Raw genomic sequence first — 14,392 nt, 5'->3', positions numbered from 1 at the left:
ATCCTGCACTACCCCTTGAAAAACATATAGCCCAGACCTGTGGATAAAGAAATCATTTACATTAAAAAAGTAACTGCTGACAGTTTTTCATTCAGGCTGATTGCACAGCTGGATAACACAATCAGTAGTTGAAAGGGCCAGGGATTTAAGTTAAAAAAAAAAAAAAAAAAGGCATCCGTAATCACTGAGGGAAAAAGGTAGCTCTCTGCAGTATGGGCTGCCTGCAGCTGGTGGAAGGTGTCCACATGCCTGTGGCTACAGATACTGCAATTAATCAAAGTTTGTCTTTGAAAGAAGAGGCTATAACAAACTGAGAAATGATTGCCTTGTAGAGATTAGAGGTTCTCGAGTTCATTCACCTTCAAAGTTATTTGTTGGGCACATAATTTTCTGCAGTCAGTACCTAGTCCTGGTGGTGCAAAAATAATTGGATACAAATCCTATTCTAGAAAGATTCACAATGCTAGGCTAGAAAGGAGGTCAACACAGACAAGTGCTAGATTAGGACAAGAACTCTGAGGTATGAGGAAGGTGTTGGAGAAACAGAGCAGATTCTTTGCTAAATTTTTCTCAGTTGTCAGAGAAGATCTCATAGTGAAGAGATTTATTGAGTTAAATAAAAAAGCTGAGTTGGGGCTCTCCAAGGGTAAATGTGAGGAAGAAAATTCCAGTCAGAGGGCAGAGCACATGCAGAGAGTGGTGAGAGATCATGTGTAATAAACAGCAAGTAGCTGAGCCTGGTGGAGAAGGAAATGGCAGCCCACGCCAGTACTCTTGCCTGGAAAATCCCATGGACGGGGAAGCCTGGTGGGCTGCCGTCTATGGGGTCCCACAGGGTCGAACAGGACTGAAGCAATGCAGCAGCAGCAGCAGCTGAGCCTGGTGGAGCTCACGGGTACTTGGGGGTGTGTATCTGACCAGGACACTATGGGTTCTTCCCAGGGCAAACCCCTCCCCCATGTCCTCTGCCTGCCTCTTGTTTGTATAAATAAGACCTTCCCTGAGTCACAAAAGCCTGGCTCAAGAATTAATGATTGAAAGAGATGTGAAAACGTAGTGACGAAAGTAGTAGTTGGACCAGGAGAACTGGTAACAATCGATAGCTTACGGTGAACAATGTCGCATTCGTGATCTCCATAGAAGATTTAGCTTCAGAACCAGGGACCAGGCTTGATCACTCAAGATCTTTCGTGTAGCAGAGTTTTATTTAAGTGAAAAAGGGACAGAGAAAGCTGACACAGACATCAGGAGGGGGACAGAGCGTGTCCCCCTCACTAGTCTTATCGAGGCCTTATATACTTTGACCAGACCCACTCTCACAACATGCATCTTAAATTAACAAGATTAGAACTAGCAATAGAAAGGTCTTACCAGACCCACTCTCACAATATAGTCTTAAGATTAGTCAGAAGGTTCTTGTTAAGAAGAAATATGTGCCTGAGCAAGATACGTTATTATATTGACTAAGACAAAGCAATGTAGAAAAAAAAACCTTTGGATGCCGGGAGCAGGAGCTCCACCCATGACAAAGGTCATGAGGAAGGAGGCTCGGCATATGCAAAGGCGGGATCGAGCCTCAGGAGTCCCCCTGGAAATTCTCGAGCATCTACCCCCAAAACCAGAGTCTGCCTACTTTCTGCTTTGTGCTTTCACCTACACCTCTGACTTTACGGGGGGCTGTCCCCCACTACCTCTCTCTGAAAAAAGAGTTAACTTACAGCTCCAGTTAATAATTCCTGGGTGTGACAGTGTTTCAACCTACAAACTCCTTTGGAAGTCTTCTAGCCTGCCTGAATAAGTTTTTCTGGCCACATGTGATTGCTCAGAGCCTCCCAACTGTGAGAGGCATGAGGTGTTCTAAACTGCCTAAATACAGATTCCTTTGAGGAGTTAAAAGATTGATTAGAAATTGTATTGGTGAAGAGTTTTTCACTTGTTGGGCCAATGTTTGCTGCAAAGTCTCCATATCCCTTACCTGCTGTGTCCCTGGCAGTGTATTGATTAATATGATTGGTGTAAATAGTAGCTTTAATGTTTGTAACCTGGGACCCTTGAGTTAATTCTTTTTCTTGTTATAGCCCACCATACCTTTGCCCTTTAGGAATGCAACTTTATCTAATGCTTTTGTAGGGTGGCGCCTGACTAGTCACCTTTAGAGAAAAATAAATTTTCTGAAGAAAGGGTCTTAAAATGTTAACAGGCCTCCGGGCCAGAAGATGATGCAAATCACCTAAACTTTTGCGTATGGTAAGTTTGCAGGAAGAAAGCCTGGCTTACTGCATGACTCTACCCCTTCCCCCATTATCCTCTATGCATAACTTAAGGTATAAAAACTACTTTGGAAAATAAAGTGCAGGCCTTGTTCACCGAAACTTGGTCTCCGCATGTCGTTCTTTCTTTCTCCTTCTGGCTGAATTTTTTCCTCTGAGGCGGGGAAGCTCGTCAAGCCTACTAATTTTGCCTGGGCTTCTAAGATCTGACCAGGGAGGCCTTAGTGTCTCTTCTCCTTCGGGAGAACGGGAGGACGCCTGCGGCCTTTGTAGGTGACGTAAATTCCCTGCTTTGGAATTTTATTCAGCCTCTTTTCTTCACTGAATTTCTTCGCTGAGCTATCCTTATTTCACCACTTTTTATATCCTTATTTAACGTTTAATTAAGCAGTTGTTTCCTGATCCTCGCCGACGCTGTCCCTGCTTCGAATTCCCTGGATCCACTGGGGCTGGATCCCGGCGGTCCTTTTCTCCTCTTTGAGAACCCCAGGCCTCTTTTTCCTCCTCAAAGGCCTAGACTCCTTATCACCTACCTAAGAATCAGCTCTCTCAGCCACATGGCAGTCACAGAATCTTTAGTTCCTCTCTGAAGTTCCTAGATAACAGTATCTGATGCACATTTCCTAAATTGTCTTACATAAGCTAAAACCACCACCAAAGGGAAGAACTATTAATACTTGATGACACCACATAATCCCTCCAGCTACTCCTCCTAGATGGAGCCATCCACATTTTTTCCCCTGATGACCCTGGTCAGCTTTCTTCTCTATGGAAATATCCATGCAGATGCACCTTGCGACAGTCTGCTCTGTCAGTCCCTTGGCTTCCTCACAGCACAGTGCATCTAGTCCTTCAGAGTAAAACCCTGGACTGATCTTTCACTTCTTTATTTCATCTACTACATCCAAATTTTCAGCAAATTCTTAACCTTCATATTAAAATATCCTGAATTCAGTGTTTTCATTTCCTCTGGCTCTACCATCTTAATCTTTTGCCTAGATCACTCAACCTGGGCCCCCGCTTAATTGATCTCTTCCAGCTTTTTCTTACTTTCACAGTCAAAGGGATTCTTATAAAATATTAAGTCAAACAATCTCACTCCATGCTAAGGACCCCCTGAAGAGTTCTAATCACTCGTAGAACAAGATACAAAGTCGTTAGCAAGGCCGACTCAATGGACGTGAATTTGAGCAAACTCCAGGAGATAGTGAAGGACCGGGAAACATGGCGTGCTGCAGTCCATGGGGTCGCAAAGAGTTGGACAAGACTTAGTGACTGAACAACAACAACAAAAGGCCTTTCTGCACTAGAAGACATCCTCAGGTCAGAACTACATTCCCACCTGCTCTGGGAGTCTTCTTTGAACCCTGCGTGCTGGATCCAGGTCCTTCTCATGCTCTCACCAGCCTGTACTCATGCTGTGTCTGTGTCATCTCTCTCATATTGTGTTGAAATGAGCAATGATCTTCCTTCATTTGTTCACAGCATCTCTCCAGCCCAGTGCCGTGTCTCATTTGTCTTATTAGCTTGACCATATAGCTGGCACAGGAGTAAGTGCACATTAAATACGTATTGAACAGAAACTGTACCAAGATGAATAAGACATGGTCTTTGCCATCAGGTTGCCCACAGGCTATTTGATGACACAGGGGTATAATACAGTGTGATAAGAGTTATAACCATTATATTAAAAAGTGCAGTTGGAGTCCTGTGTCCAGCATAGCCAATGCTAAAGAAGCAATGCAACAGTCACTGTGACTTTTCCCTGGCGAATCTGAGCAGAATTTATGTTCATTTAGGAAAAGAATGACTTTAGAGTTGTTTGATTGTTTACTGTGTACTTGCTGTGCTTAGTCGCATAGTGGCGTCTGATTCTTTGCGACCCCATAGACTGTAGTCCACCAGGTTCCTCTGTCCATGGGATTCTCCATGCAAGAATACTGGCATGGGTTGCCGTGCCCTCCTCCAGGGGATCTTGCCAGGCCAGGGATCAAACCCTGGTCTCCCACATTGCAGGCAGATTCTTTACTATCTGAGCCACAAGGGAAGCCCATTAGATTGTTTATAAAGTTATAAAGCTCTTAGAAACCCTCATAAGGCAAAAGTTACTATATAAAAGTGAAATACTAACCTCTGAACAGCAGCTGGCAAGCCTGGTTTTCACATGCGTTAAGGCACATCACTGAATCTATTGACACCTATAAAATTTCCTCCTTGTGAAAAAAAAAAAAGTTTTACAAAGGTTAGCTTCTTTAATGTTCCTTTTACACTATCCTGCAAAGGGTATTCTTCTAAGTAGTAAAGGTCAGAATGATGGCTGATGTGTCTAATAACAGTTTTAGATTTTACTCTTTACTCCCTGGTGTTTAGGTATGTTAAGTGTTGTGTATTCTCTTTGTTGAAACTGCTGCAGCTGTTAAAATGTTTCATAAGCTTATTTGTTTTTACAGTGGGTATATTGATTCATTAGAACTGACACAATTAGCAGTGGAAAGTGATCACTGAATGTATTTTGAAGGCATCTTGGTTTGATGAAAACACATGAGTTTTGAGGGTGGATCTACTTATTTTAGAAACTCTCCTTTGCTTCAAATAAGCTGGGTAGTTTTGTGAAATTGCATAAGTCTCTTAAATTTGTTTTCGTTTGTGTGGAGTCACAATACTTGGAACCAATGCAAGACTGATTTGAGAATAAAATGAGATAATATATGAGGAACTAACAATGTCTGGAGAATAATATGTGTTTAATAAATGTATGTTTTTCTTTTCTTATAGGTAAGACTTTTCTACTTAGAGTCCTCCTTGGTAAGTATTTCAAGCTTCTTTTAGATTTTACCACTTGAGAATCTAGTGTTTTTAAGCTCAACACTCGATGTTTCTATAATGCTGCTGCTGCTGCTGCTAAGTCGCTTCAGCCCACCAGGCTCCCCCGTCCCTGGGATTCTCCAGGCAAGAACACTGGAGTGGGTTGCCATTTCCTTCTCCAATGCATGAAAGTGAAAAGTGAAAGTGAAGTCGCTCAGTCGTGTCCAGACTCCCAGCGACCCCATGGACTGCAGCCTACCAGGCTCCTCTGTCCGTGGGATTTTCCAGGCAAGAGTACTGGAATGGGGTGCCATTGCCTTCTCCATCTATAATGATAATACTGTATCAACTAATACTTAATGGCTATGTAATGATTATATCATTCTCAATACATGATTACCGTCAACAGTCTCATTTCTTTCTTACTTATTTAGGTCCATTTTACAGATGAAGAAAATGAGATATAGAGAGGCTAAGTAATTTGTCCAAGGTAAAACTAGCAGACTTCAGGGTCAACCCTCAGAGTCTGACTCCAAAGCGGTGTTCTAAGAACTGCGTCTTGGTATACTATTCACTTTCTGTCTCTTCTCCCACCACATTAAATGCTACTGTGTCAGCTAAAGAGGATTAGACAGAGACAAGAAGAATCCCTTTCCCATCATCTTTATAGCTTGAAGCTAGAGCCAAAGAGCAAGAGCAGGAAGGAAAGAACATACTGCTGAGAGGGAAATGAGGGGGAGAGGTCATGGGAAATCTCAGCTACAGGAGGGGTTGTGATGGTCACTTTAACCTCAGACGCTCGCTCATGGTAAAGCAGCTGGGCTGATGGTTGCCTCTAGGTCCTGGGTAGTAAGTCTCTGGAAGCTCACTGAGCACCAAGGATCATTGTTTTCTTGTCAGTCGACTTAAATCACTAAGTCTGGATATAGTAATACCCATTTTGGGTCATCTGCTTCTAAGAGGGGTTCTGGGGCCCAGAGTAAAGGGCTGGTCTCTGTCTGCCTTATCACTTGGCTGAGTCTTTGAGCCCAGGGACTGCTCTGCTCAAATTAAGTTGTATATGCTTAAATGTTTTATTCAAATGCTGTTTTTTTTTTTTTTATCAATTGAAAAAAGAATCAGAGTTTGAAGGGTAGAAGCTGTTATCCAGGACTGTTTACACCAGCAAGCCATCAGAAATCTACTGGGCACTAGGTAGGGTTGTGGTCCCTGTCACTTGCCCACCCATGTAATGTGGTCAGGTTAGATGATCATCCTCAGGAAGTGGGTTCTTGAGGATCCTGACACTCAGGACTCAGGTCTGCAGGCACGCAGAACAAAGGGCATCAAGCACAATAATAACCTTTCAGGTTCAACTCCAATCTCAGGAACCTGATCCTTTCATTGACATCTGATTAGATGTTACTCATCTCTTCTGGCTGTGGCTTGAATTTTGAATCTCTAAAGAATGAATGAATGCATTATATACATTTGAACTTGAGGATATTTCAGTTATCTGCGTGGAAATTTATGCAAAAGTGGCAAACTAACAAACCACTGATTTTCACTGCATTTCACTTTTACCACCCTAAACTCTGTTTCCTAATCTCTCCTCTGAGCAGCTAGGCTTGCTTGTGAATAGCTTTTGTATTCCTTGGTGTGTAGCTTTTGGACATACTGTTAGAAGGATTTTGAATTGGATGAAATTGAAATTGGGATCTGTGTTTTAAATAGGGATCATATGCTAGTTTATTTTATGTTTTTATTTTTAAATTTTGGCTGTGCTGGGTCTTCATTGCACTGCACAGGCTTTCTCTAGTTGTGGAGCATGGGGTTCAGAACTCACCAGCTCAGTAGTTGCGGCGCTCACACTTCTCTAGTGGTAACACAGGGGCTCTCTACTTGCCCTGGGGCAGATGGGATCTTAGCTCCTCGACCAGGGATTGAACCCACGTCCCCTGCATTAAAAGGCACATCCTTAACCACTGAACCATCAAAGAAGTCCCATGGGATCTAATTTTTTTTACATGATTCCGTTACTGCTATACTAACTTTCTTCCCTCTGTTACCATGGATTACCTTTGACAAAGGACAGCTGTGTACTTGTTTAGCACTATTCTAAGAGAAAAGAGTAAAATTTCCATTTATAGTTTTAGAATTTTAGAATATTAGAATTATTCATTTTAGAAATATTAGAAGTTTAGAAATATTAAAGGACTCACGTAGGTAGTAAGGGTTGAAGTCAGAAGTCTCTAAGCTTTGTGGACGCAAAAACTCATAACAAATGAGTGTACTTTTATCAACTCAATTTTCTTCAGTTTTGCCAGCACAGAAGGGTGGTTGGAAAAACCAAATAAATGAGTCTTGGAAAATACTGTTTTATTTATCTTACAAGGGAATTAATTCTCAAAATCAATGAATAAATCTTTCTCAGATTGATGAGGAAAACAGTACAATTAAATTTTTATGATGTTTACTGAGCAAGTATCCACTTTCAGGAATAAACACACTTTTTTTTTCCTCTTTAGTTCCATCTCAAAAGCTAACAGAATTTTGGAAAGCAGTCAAGTCTGTGAAGTTAGAGTTCGGTGGGTGTTTTGATGTGCCAGGTGAGATAAATTTGCCAAGGATCAGCTTCTGTCTCTGGCTACATTCCCCCCTCCTCAGTGAAACAGCATTTAAAAGGAAACATCCCTGAATCATTTTTTACTAATGATTGAACAACAGCATGGTCACTTCCTCCTGCTGGCTGTAGTCTTCCTTCTTCCCAGAACAGGTTAGGAATAAAAGACACAATGATATGGAAACATTTCCCAGAAACTACATTTCCAACTTTGTTATTAATCTCTCAAATCTAAATAGAGGTGCTAAAGTGGAACGCACAGAAAAATAAGGTAGGCATATGGAGTGAAATGAGATGAATTTGTTTAACCTAACTAGCATTTCTGTAAGCTGGATTTCATGTTAGCTTTTTGTTAGCAATAATTCACAATAAAATATCCTATGTGAAGTCTTAGATAAAATATAAGAAATTATGTATCCAGAGTATAGTACATCTTAAAATTAAATTGAAAAAAAAATTTAAATTGATTTGATTGAATCTATGGGATTTTCTACAATAGGTTTTTGCTTATGCTGAGTCAGGGCTTTTATTATTATTATTATTTTTTAATCATATGTAATCTGAGCCATAATAATAAAAGATATCATAGTTGTGGATATGAATAACAAACCTATATTAGCAATTAAATCACATTATAAGGAAGCCAGTGGGATCAATTGGTATATGTTCTCTATATTACCTAACTCTGAGGGTAGAGATGGAGGCTAAAATATTGAAAGGATCTCAAACTCTCCACTCAGAATGATTTTTTTTTTTTTAATTGGAGTACAAGGATGTCTTTGATGTCAATCTGTGATAACAAAGGTCTGGTTTAATTGCCTGTACTTATGATCACTTGCACTCAATCGTATTAGATCTAGGAAAAATGTGTCTCATTTTTTCTATAGTAGAAAGTGTTTAAAAGTAGAAGTGTTCTTTAAGCATAATAATTTGATGTTTGTTTATGTTTCTAAGATCAAAGTTTGGCTCCCGATCTTAGAACAATTGTGATTTCAGTCTGTGAAATGGAGTATTTCCTGCCATATTGGTAAACAAGGGGGATGTGAGCAGACAGGATGCTGGCCCGAGACAGCTGAGATGCATAGGAAAGGAATGATTTCAGTGAGCCTAGGCGCTTGCATCTTCTCATACATTGAAAGGCACTAAATTCCTCGAGATATCTAGTTTTCCTTAATGAACAATAATATTTTGATGTTCCGACTCTCTGCCCTTTGTTGCAGACTTGTATATAACCTGACTCCTCCCCTGGCCTCTTTGGAGCAGTTTCTCAGGGCTACTTGAGATGCTGCCTTCTGGGCTTGACGTCCTAACACTTTTCACTGAATAAACGTAACTCTCAACTTTTAGGTTGCATGTATTTTTTTCAGTCGACAAATTTTATTCTTACCCCCAGAAATACTGAGAAATACAAAGAAAAACTATGGATGTGGCTGGCCCACATAGAGCAGGTTAAAGAGAGCATTAAATACTAAACTAAGAAGAGGAGAAACAAATTTGTATTTGAAAGGTCTTTGAAGTTTATAAAACACTGTACAATTATATGTTTATTACAGAAGGCCTGAATTTAAGGTAGAATTTCTCAGAGAATCTTTATAGCAATTTTCTGTCTTTGTTTTTTTTTTTTTTTTTTTTTGGTAGCAGTCATTTTGTTTCTCATAGCAATTTTTAAGACATTTTTGTAGTTCTAAATGTTTCCAGTTCTATGATTTTTTTTTTTTTTTTTTTTTTGCATTTCTAAGTATTTGGACTGAGCACAATGACTAATTACTAATTTTTGAGTAAGGCATGCAGATGGTAACTCACAGGTGGGAAGCCATTTTCTTTGACTCTCCTACCAGCTCTTGTCAATTGAATGCTATAATGAGACTGAATCCTGCCTCAGGCAGGAGAGCACTGTGATTGATTAATAATGTCTGTAAAAGGGTTTGGGGCGGAGGGTGGGGTGGTGTGCATGTAGATTGGCATACAGATCTTGTAACTATTCTCCCTAGATTAATGAATAGAAAAGAAGTCTTGCATCCAGTGAAAGTGTCTTGTCCAGGATTGCCGACAAGAGCGCAACCTGCATTGCAACTCAGCAGGTTATACTCTGTTCATTACTGCAGGGTTAAACCCTGTTCCTAAGAAATTTATCTCAACTCAGGTGTCTGATCTGCAGATATTTAGTGTCATAGAATGTAGCCATTGTTGGCCTATTCTACAACACATGAGTACACCTGTAGCTCTCTGTTTACACTGTTGGCTGAACTCAGGGTAGGCAAGGCACCAGCCGGGAAACTGGAAGAAAACTGGAGGAGCTGTAGGAGCTGCAGACCAGACATGTTTATTCTCCAGTGTCAGATGCTGGGGCAAAGGGGTTTCTCAGTGCGGCTAGTTCTGTCCCTAGAACAAAAGCGGTCCGTGGCCGAGCGGGCACAACATGATGCGCATGCGCAGTGCTGTAAGTGAACTCAGCTGGTACATAATCATGCAGGGTCATTGTTAACAGGGTGTGGGGAGAGGGTGTGACAGTGTGAGAGTGTTGGGCGAGAGAGCCTGACTGACGCCACCTTGATTACATGCTATTTCCCCACAATCGGAAAAAGAGTTCCAGGCACTTTTCAGCAGCCTGCCAGGCTCCTCCATCCATGGGATTGTCCAGAAAAGAATACTTCAGTGGGTTGCCATTTCCTTCTTCAGGGGATCTTCCCAACCCAGGGATTGAACCCGGGTCTCCCGCATGGCAGGAAGACGCTTTACCCTCTGAGCCACCAGGGAAGCCCGGAATTATCCTAATATAAATTTATTTTGAAATTAGAAGTCAAATATTAAACCAGAAGTTGCCTAAGGAAAATGTAGCTCCTTAGATCAGCAAAACCCGAATCTGTAGTTGCCCCTTCCTTCAACACTGAGCCTGAAGGATAGCGCACATTCACAAGCAGGAGTCCTTAGCTGACCTCGAGTCACGCAGGACCTGCAGTCTGTTTAGTAGTGTAGGAAGCCCACTGAGGGCGTGGCCGTCGCTGCTTGCTCATTTGTCTGAACTCTTCAAGCGTCCTCTGCTCACCTTCCTCTGAAATGGGAGGAGCTCCTGTTGCTTTCACCCCATGTTATCTTTACTGTTCTGTTTGTCCCACGTCTTGTCACCTTCCTCTGTCCTCCCTCCTTCTCCCTCTCTTTCCCCTCCCCCAGGGTTGATGGCGAGCCTTCTGCCCAGTCAATCTTTCCTGAAAACTCTTCCCATTCAGGCCTCTCAACCCCTCTCTATGGCATCGTCCCCCTCCACCTCCAGCTTCTGCAAAATTACTGAGTGCAAAGGTAAAGATCAAACTAGAATTAATCAAAAAATTTTAAAGGAACTCAATGAATGAAGGTTTTAAAGAAAAAAAAAAAAAAAAAGGTCTTTAATTTAATCAGTATTACTCTTTTATGAGGGCTTCCCAGGTGGCTCAGTGGTAAAGAATCTGCCTGCCTCTGTAGGAGACGTGGATTTGATCCCTGGGTTGGAAAGATCCCCTGGAGGAGGAAATGACAATCCACTCCAATATTCTTGCCTGGAAAACCCCATGGACAGAAGAGCCTGGTGGGCTACAGTCCATGGTGTCACAAAGAATCAGACAGAACTGAGCACACACTCATGCACTCTTTCATGGGGGAAGATTTTAGTCAACTGCTGTTTCACATTGGTTTGTTTCAAACTGCAGATTACTTGTTAATTTTTCATGGAATGCAAATAAAGTGATGGTCCTTTCCTACCAGATGTGCTGGATAGGCATGAGGGCACCTTCATTTTCCTAACCAATATTTTCATCAAGAACCTATTCAGAGTCTTCGAATTACTTCCTACTTCCATCCTGTTTGAACTGCGAAACACTGCCCGAGGCAGGTTTGCATCCTGAAGTGCTCTTAGAGGCCTGGGGACTAGGATGTTAGGAGTATTACAGAGAACCTTAAATTGTGGCTTGATCTTATATCAGAAAGCAAAAATTGTATTTACATTCTATTACAGAGGACTTTGAATAAGAATCAGGACTGATGTGCTAATGTCCCAAGAGGACGGTACTTTGCCAAGAGTATTTCTGTGTTAAGTGCCTGAGTGCTTAGGGTTCAGCAGCAGCCTTAGAAGTTGAGCCAGGTGGAGTTTGGAGGATGCTTCCTTTTCCCCTTTCCTTGTTCCTCCCACCCCACTGAAATGTAGGTTTGCTCAAGACATATGAAAAATTAAAATATCATAAGGAAATTGAAAAGTAGTGGAAAATTATGAAGCCTTACTTTGTGTCTTGTGTTGGAATAAACAAGAGATGATGCTGTGTGATGGAGTAATAACTGCACTGTTAATCTGGAGTCTAGACGTGTGAGTTTCCTTGTCTAGGACACATTATTCGTCATGTGTAAAATGAAGAGGAATCAGAAAATCATCTCTGCAATCTTCCCTAGTCCTGAAATGACAGGAGTCAACAAGTGGGGGAGCACACAGAAAGTTTGTCTAGTTAAGATAGAAGCAATGCAGAGTCGCAAACCTGGGGAGAAAGGGTGTGGGTGTCCTCCCCAGTGAGGAGGAGTGCAGTCAAGAGGCGGTTAAGTCATCTATATAGGACAGTTCTTCAGGGTCTTTGTTTACCTTTGGCCAATTATGTGGTTTCCTTTAGGTCCTGACCTGCCCTAGGACCCTCCCCGACATGTGTGTGTGACTTTTTCCCAAGATGGATTCCTGCCTTAGCATCACATATTATGGGACAGTGCCTTTTCCTTTTTGACCCCCAAGGAGGCTTTCTGGGCATGTGAAATGTCTCCTTTGCCTCAAGGATGGGACATATATAACCTCCTGATCCTTTACTCAAACAAGGTTTAGCCCATCTCTGTTCCTGCCATGACTGTTATCTTACAATGTCCACAAGAGACAAGGCCTGGCTTTAGTTATGCTTCCATTTTGGAGAGCAAACAGGAAGATGGTTATAAGTGTCTAACCTGGAGCCCCCTTAGCCCCTGTCTCAGGAAATGCAAAAGGAAGCCAGTTGTGAATGCCTAGCCTGGGGCCCGTCTGTCTCCCACCTCAATCCCTCAGAGTTTATTGTTGTAATTAAAAACAATACAGTTTTATCTATGTTCCATTTATTGTTTTGTTTATGTATTACCATGCGTTCCTGTTCAAAGGAAAACTAAAGTAAGCTGACGTGCCAGAAGTGTGTCTGCTTTATGTTTCAAATAAAATTTAGTTTGTCAAATCTATTTTTTCCCTTTTTTTTACTCATGGTTTTTTTGTTTTTGTTTTTTTTTTTTCTATTTAGGACTATATTTCTCCCCTATTGTTTTCCTTATATTTATAATTCATAGGTTTTTCTTTTCCTATGAGTTGAGTATTTAGTTGGCTGATTTTTGTGCTTGCTTTTTTTGTTAAACAGTGAAGGCTTAAAGCTCAATACATATTTGAGCTCAGCTTAACTGTAAGTCACTCAGTCGTGGCCAACTCTTTGCAACCCCAGGGACTGTAGTCCACTGGGCTCCTCTCTCCATGGGATAATCCAGGTAAGAATACTGGAATGGGTAGCCATTTCCTTCTCCAGGGGATCTTCCTGACCCGGGGATCAAACCTAGTCTCCTACATTGCAGGCAGATTCTTTACCATCTGAGCCACCAGGGAAGTTCTTCTAATTTGCTTCATGAGCCTGTTGATTTCCAAATGTAATAAAAGTAGCAACTTAGGTATCATTTATCCTTCAGAACTTGGGCATAAGCATTTAACATTTTCAAATAAAAAAACTTACTTTTATAATTTTGAATTAAAAAATCCTTCAAAATAATAAACACATTATTTTAAATATTTTTTACTAATGTGCAATTACCTACATTTCTTAATTTATGAACTTTAGTGAATATCTATCAAATACTTCGAAAAATGAGTATAGCTCATCACATCACCTTCTCCTTATGCTTCCAACAACCTGTCTAAACTGTCACTGCCTCAATCTGTCACATACTTATTTTTAGTTATTTTATTGTTTGCCTTTAAACCATTACACAATATACATAGAATTCTATTTTACCAGTTAACCTCAGGCGGTATCTGTTGACTCTGCAGTGTCCACGATGAAAGAACCAACATTTCTGTGCTTCTCACCACTTCTGACTTTTTCACCTCCATAACCTCTGATCTCCATGTATATATACATTTATATGTATATATATACATGTATCTTGACTTTCAACTATCTGTATTTATAGCATCTACATTTTATCCTTGATTATAGTTAAATCTTTCATGCTCTGTCTACAGATTTATTCCAAACACTTTACCATAAGGAGCTCAAACTGTAGAGTACATAAATATTATTTACTAAGGAACCAGGAAGGGTTTTGAAGCCACAGTGAAACTGTTAAGTGTCATTTCCAGGGCTCCAAAGAACTCCAGCACCACATTCCTTTATGTCTCAACTCAGAAAGGAATTCACAGTGGGAGGCACAGTGAAAGATAGGAAGGATTTATTAGAGTAAGATGCTTGCAGGGTTCACAAGTGGACAGGCAAGCATTGAGCTGCCCTGAGTATTCAGTGGGTTACATTTTATAATCAGAAGAAGAGAGGGGAGAGCAAGAAGATTGTTGTCTTTCCCGAGGAGACACCACATTTCCATCATCAGTTCCTCTCCCAGGTTGGCAAGGAGGTTTACTTGTCCCTCCCTATATGGTCAGACCAGGACTGTAATAGCACCTGAAAAATATTTTTGGATCTCAGTACAG

General features: G+C 41.1%; 1 long non-coding RNA gene across 7 annotated transcripts in view; it reads left to right on the top strand.

The window, feature by feature from the left end:
- LOC101903114 (uncharacterized) overlaps positions 1–14,392 on the top strand; it is a 274,464-nt gene that overhangs the window by 120,830 nt on the left and 139,242 nt on the right. For all 7 annotated transcript variants that reach the window (XR_009495960.1, XR_009495965.1, XR_003036281.2 and 4 more), the window contains one exon: positions 5,046–5,075. This is a non-coding gene — a long non-coding RNA (uncharacterized lncRNA). The remainder of the gene's footprint in view (positions 1–5,045; positions 5,076–14,392) is intronic.

This window comes from Bos taurus, chromosome 9 (assembly GCF_002263795.3).
Source record: "Bos taurus isolate L1 Dominette 01449 registration number 42190680 breed Hereford chromosome 9, ARS-UCD2.0, whole genome shotgun sequence".
Taxonomy (NCBI): Eukaryota; Metazoa; Chordata; class Mammalia; order Artiodactyla; family Bovidae; genus Bos; species Bos taurus.
The sequence above is the reverse complement of the archived record's forward strand: the minus strand, read 5'-3'. Positions and strand labels throughout refer to the sequence as shown.